At 45.1% G+C, this 6228-nt stretch overlaps 1 protein-coding gene across 1 annotated transcript in view; it reads right to left on the reverse strand.

Moving 5' to 3' along the window:
• The window catches only part of TLCD3A (TLC domain containing 3A), a 166719-nt gene that overhangs the window by 160159 nt on the left and 332 nt on the right, over positions 1-6228 (reverse strand). The window lies entirely within an intron of this gene.

The raw sequence follows: 6228 nt of genomic DNA on the forward strand, positions 1-6228 counted from the left end.
CAAATTGCTGAATTAAAAGGGCTTTTTCTGACACATAGATGTTAAAAAGTGATGGACTCAAAGACAAGCCCCGTGGGACCCCACAAGGCAAAACATAAGGAGCCGATTTAAAATGGTCTAAGGCAACTGTTTGTCTTCTGTCTGTCAGAAAGAAAGATAGCGGGATAGCGCAGAATCTTTTACACCTAATTTTCGCAGGCATAATAGCAGCAGGTTATGGTCAACTGTATCGAACGCTGCTGATAAGTCTAGGAGAATTAGCTCTACCTCTGTCCTAATCTCTTCTGTAGCCTTGACTAGTGCAGTCTCCGTGCTATGTTCCGGGCGGAAACCAAATTGAGAGGGATCAAGCGAATCACTTTCTTGTATATATTGAGCTAACTGTTGATTCGTAATTTTCTCAACTATTTTGGCCGGCAGAAGCAACGTAGCAAAAGGGCGATAATTACTTGGATTGGATACGTCTAGATTTTTTACTTTTTTTTTTTTTTATTAACGGAAGAATAGACGCGTCCTTCGAATAGGTAGGAAAAACTTAAAAAATTTCAGCCAGAGTAGTACATACTTTGCTGGCTATTGTTTTCAGTACTGAAGGGGGACAGGGATCCGATGGGGAACCAGATTTACTATCCCTAATGAGTTTTTCAACTTGCTCGCATGATACCTGGGAGAAACCTGAAAACACGTTTTGACCTGGATTAGTATTAAGTGGTTCCGCGATTAGCTAGTGACAAGAAATTACCTCAAATTGATCATAGATGCTGTTAACTTTGCCCCTAAATGTATTAGCAATATTGTCACAGAAGCGTTGACTACTTTTCTTTGACAGTTTTACGAGGCAAAGAAGTTAATTTATTAGCTACCTCAAACAGTTATTTAGAGAAGTTCTTAGCTCTTTCTATCTGCTTGGAGAAGAAAGCCCCTTTTTCACTAATTAGCATGGTTTTATATTTCAACAATGCCAATTTATAGTTTCTTTTTTCTAAATCATCATATTGCGCTATCCAGCTTCTTTCTAGTCTTCTGCAGTTCTGTTTTTCTAGTCTCAATGCCTCCATGAACCACGGCGTGGAGGACAATTTAATATTACATGAGTCCTTACAAATAGGAACAGTTGCATTAAAGGCCTCGTTTAGCCACTCTGTGTATTCTCTGGCTGCCAGCTCTAGATTTGCACTCAACATAGGTAGAGAAATGTCAAGCTGAGTCGAAAGGTCACCAGAACCTGGGGGGCGTACAGAAGAATGCCTCTGAAGGTTTTTTTTCAAATTGATTTCTAGGGCGAAATGAAGTGCTTCTCAGTGAGGGTTAGGGGCTGAGATGAAAGTTGCTCTGTGGTTTTCTCAACAGATGATGGCCAGCCCTCCTCCTCTTGTAAGGGGTCTGCCCAATCTAAATGATAAAAAGACAGGAGGTGCAGCTGTCACGAAATCCGGATCCGACGCTGCGTCAGCCCATGTTTCGGTTAAAAATAACACATCCAAATTATAATGAGAAATAAGCTCTGCTGTTTCATATTTGTGTTTAGCCGGAGATCTGACAGTAATAAGACAACAATGAATGTCTACCAAAGCTGAAATTCCTAATAGGTTTTCATTCAACCTTATGTTTGAGGTTTGACATGCCCTTACCATCTGCTCTTCCGGGAGTTGAAACCCACAAACACAGCCCTGACGCTGTTGTGGAAATTTACTACCGAAACTAAAAAGGCAGCAATCGTAGCCAGAAGTCTTAGGAGAAAGGTCTAAAAGTTCCCTACCTGAATACCTCGTGAGGTCTCACCCAGCCGAACCAGGGTTCCCTGCACTGGGCGCCAGGAACCCTGCAGCTTGAGGACTGCGGTTGCCTAGAAGGAGTTTAAAAGCTGAATCTAGATCTCAAGTAGGCAGGTTCTTTGCCGTATAAGGCAAAATGTACCAGCACCAGGGTCTTCAACTTCACTCTCTTTCACAAGCAACTAGTGGGGATCCCAGAGATGCAGCTTAATATTAGCCCTCTTGGGGTGGTTAAGTAGCAACCAGGCCGCCGCATTCTGGATCACCTGGAGTTTGTTGAGGAGATATCCAGGCAAGCCGGCATATAACGCATTGCCATAGTCAATGCGTGATGTAACCAAGGCTTGGATGACTGTTTTCCTAGCATGTAAAGGTAGTAGGGTTAGAACTTTCTCAAGAGCTTTCAGAATCCCACAGCATGTTCCTGAGAGCCTTTTAATTTATGGCTCAAAGGAAAACTTGTCATCAAACCATATCTCTAAATTTTTTACCGGTCCACCCTGAGGCGCCAGCGGGGGAGAATTGTCTGGCCAAAATGCGAGCCAGAACTGTGGAGGGGAATTCCCAATCAGAAGAATCTCTGTCTTGTCCTCATTGCATTTCAATTTGGCCTTAGCTAACCAGTGCAAAACTTCATTATTCCACAAAAAGAGCAGATGTGTGTCATCTGCATACGAGATGACTTTGGCACTGAATTTGTATGATATCTGAATTAACTGAGACATATTAATATAAAACAGCAAGAGGCTCAATACTGAACCCTGGGGAACCCCAGAGTCCAAATTTTGAGGGGCGGTTGAGAAGGGAGGAATCCAAATTTGCTGGATTCTATCTTCCAGATAGGATTTAAACAAATTCCCAGCTAAGCCGTCCACGCCAATCTCCCGCAGACAGTTTAATATCAGGGCATGACAGATTCAGTAAAACCAGTGCCGCCCTTCCCCATTATCCAGCGTGCCCCTGATGGCTTCATATACCTCAGCCAATGCAGTTTCAGTACTGTGTAGGGACCTAAAGCCCGATTGAGCTGGGTGGAGAAGCCAATTTTGCTGAACGAACCTCGACAGTTGCTTGTTCTCCTGCTTCTCTAGGATTTTAGCAAAGGCTGGGAATAGAGAAATGGGTCTATAATTAGCAGGTGTAGAGGGATCTGATGGAGGTTTTTTTAAGCAAGGAGATAATCATAGCCTGTTTCCAGCCACTGGGCTCCTTGGCTGAAGCTAAAGATAGATTAAACAGTCTATTGGCCACTGGATTAATAACCTCTGCTCCTGCCGCTAGCAGCTTGGGGGAGCAAGGATTGATAGAGGAGCCTGATTGGAGTGATTTTAGTGCGGCTAGACAGTCTTCAAGGGAAATGGCTTAAAAAGCCTCGAGTTTGGGCAGGAAAGCCAAATTCCTTGTAGGAGAAGTGTCAACCTAAAGCTCCTGCTTACCTCTACCCCCAAGATTAGCCTGAATGGTCTGGACTGTAACAGCGAAGAAATCTGCCAATTCTTCACACCACTCCTGAGAGGCCATTTTAGAATGAGACCCGGCTTTTGGGGTTAAGAGGCTCTTGACAATCGAAAAGATCTCTTTAGAGTGGTAGTCAAAGCAGACAATACGCTCCTCATAGCAGAGGCCTTTAGCTCTCAAAACGGAAGCATAGTATTTTTTTTGCTTTCTTTTAAAATCCTATTTGTCCTCTAGACTGTAGTTCTTCCTCCATTTGCCTTCTAACTTCTTACAGTGTTGTTTTTCCAGTTTCAAGGGGCCAGAAAACCAGGGCTTAGAGGGGGTATTTCTTCTAGCTCTTAAGTGGCAGGGGCAAGTTGTTCCACAACTTTATTAATCCACCTAAAACAGCTGGACCCCTCCTCCTCAATTTCCACCCGACATCTCAGGGGTAAACATAGCAAGGTCCTTCTTCAATTTAAGGGGGCAATCTTATTAAGGGCTTTCCCCCTCTGCATATTATCCCTAGTAGCCTGCGCCAGCTTACTCCCTGTCTGCCAAGCAAACTTAATCAGACAGTGATTCGACCAGAGCACCAGAAGAGGATCATTCATTAGTAATGCCTCATTTATGCATACTATCTCTAAAATGTGACCTCCTCGGGGAGTGGGTTTCATAAAAAAATTGTTTAAGGTGTAATTTATTCATGATGTTCAGAAACTCGAAAGCCTCCCTTTCTTCCGGGTTTATCTAAGTGAATATTAAATATTGGTTTTTGCTTTATTAAAATCACCCAGCATCATAAAATTTGAATATCTCAAGGCCAGGTGAGGGATTGCATTGTCCAGGGCTTTTAGGAATGTGCCGGCTGGGCCAGGAGGTCTATAAATCAGAACTCCCCCAGTGCATACTGAGGAGAGATATTGATACAGAAGCCTAACACTTCAGCTAGTTCCGCCAGCTCATTCCACTGATAGCCCCATTGCTCCCTTAACACAATTGCTACACCCGCACATCGCCGCACTTTTCGATTACCCTGATAATTTTGAAGCCTTTAAGGATAACCATCTCAATAACTGGATTGGAGGTCTCGGACAGCAAAGTTTCAGTGATGGAGAGCATTACATTCACTGCAATTTGGGAATTGTTCCTCAGCCAAGTCCCAGCAAACCTTTACACAACTAATAGCCGGGGCGAGCTGATTGAGCTCCATTCCACTACATTTTAGCCTAGGCATCTCAGCTTTTTTAGCCAAACGTGCAGCATGGTTGCTGCAGGCAACTTCTGGGACGCTAATGGGTGCAGACAGGCTTGCCTTAGGCGCCCCTTCGGCGCGCCAGCCCAGTGAGTGTCTTTATAAGCATCCTCAACAACCAGAGCACGCACCAACTAAAAATTACGTCTCTAGTCGTAAATACAGGAAGACTTTCAGCACCCCAGGAGGAACTTGGCCCCTAGCCCGAAAACCCCAAACACGAGCCAGTTACAGTTCAAATTCAAGATGCAAAGATACATTCAGTAAAGTGCCAGGTAAGAGTGCATAAATTAAAACATTGGTCGCAATTTTCAGCAGATTAATAAACAATTAAGAACAGTATCAGGACATAAAGTGCAGTGTGCTTAACCCACCATGGGAGGTCGCGTCCGTGCAGTGAGTGTCTTTCTAAGCATCCGCCCCCGCGACGACTAGAGCAAGCACCAACTAAAAATGGCGTCTCTAGTCATCAATACAGGAAGACTTTCACCACCCCAGGAGGAGCTTGTCCACTACCCCGAACACGAGCCAGTTACAGTTCAAATTCAAGATGTAAAGCAACATTCCGTAAAGTGCCAGGTAAGAGTACACAAATTAAATCTTGAAGCCCAAGGGACATGAACGCTGTGACGTAGTCTGGAGATTATGGAGCTCAAGGAAGTGGTGGAGTGAGAGTAGGGGGTAGTTACAAAGAGCAGGGTGGTGTTAGGGGACAGAGCCACCTGGTGCAGGGTCATATGGCCATTCCGAGTTAGGGAAGGGAAGGGAGTGAGGTAGTTCTACTTGAAGACTTGGAGCCTATGACAGGGAGGATAGGATGATGATGCAATTGGTGGAGGAGTTTGGAATCATTATGGAGCCTGAAACAGGGATGTAGCCTGAGAAAATAACTGTGATGGGACAGGAGAGGGGTGACAGGGTATGAAGGAGGTGATTATGAGGGTTTAAATTGCTTTGGTGGAATCAGGGGAGTATTTGCGACTGATAAAGTGGCAGAGTTCAAGGAAGGGTGATGAGGCTCAGCGGTTAAGGGGCTAAAAAATAGGGGAGGGGTGGGCCACCTGAAAATAAAGGGCCCATTTCAAGCAACATATTGGCCCTCCAACTACAACGAGTTCCACACTCCAGTAGAAAGCGTGGACTGCGCAAATGGCAATACCAAAGCATAATGCCCTGGAGGTGGCCTGCTGTGTGGGGGAGGGAGCCTGGGGGAGGAATTGCAAAGCCTAGTGTCGGGATGGAAAGAAAAACTGAAAAGGGTAGGTGTGGCAGTGATGGAGCACGAAAATTATGGTGATAAGATATTTAAAGGGGCCATGAGAAAATATAAATGGGCTATGAATTCTGACGGAGGATGATGGAACCTGGGCCGGGTTGGTGGAATAAGGATAATGGGGGAGGGGGGACAAGCAGAATGACGGACACCTGTAGAACCGGGTGATGAACCCTAAAAATGATACATGTTGATACAGGGAGTTGCTGACAGAGTTTAGGATGGGGTTAACACAACCCGAGGGGAAAAATAAGGTTCGGCGGTGAGAAAGTAGTGATGAAGCCTGAAAGGATGTCAGTCGGGAATCGATACTGGGTAGTGTAGACGTCTGTAGGATAACGGTGCTTGTGGACGTCTGTGGGATAACGGTGCTTGTGGCCAGTGATGGGTGAATTTTGGAAGGATAGGACAGTGGGTTTAAGCCGTCTGGTGGTCACGGAGCTGATCGTGGGTGAAAGCATAGCGGCAAGTAGGGATGGATTTTGGTT

This window comes from Triturus cristatus, chromosome 3_2, assembly GCF_964204655.1.
Source record: "Triturus cristatus chromosome 3_2, aTriCri1.1, whole genome shotgun sequence".
NCBI classification, from domain to species: Eukaryota; Metazoa; Chordata; class Amphibia; order Caudata; family Salamandridae; genus Triturus; species Triturus cristatus.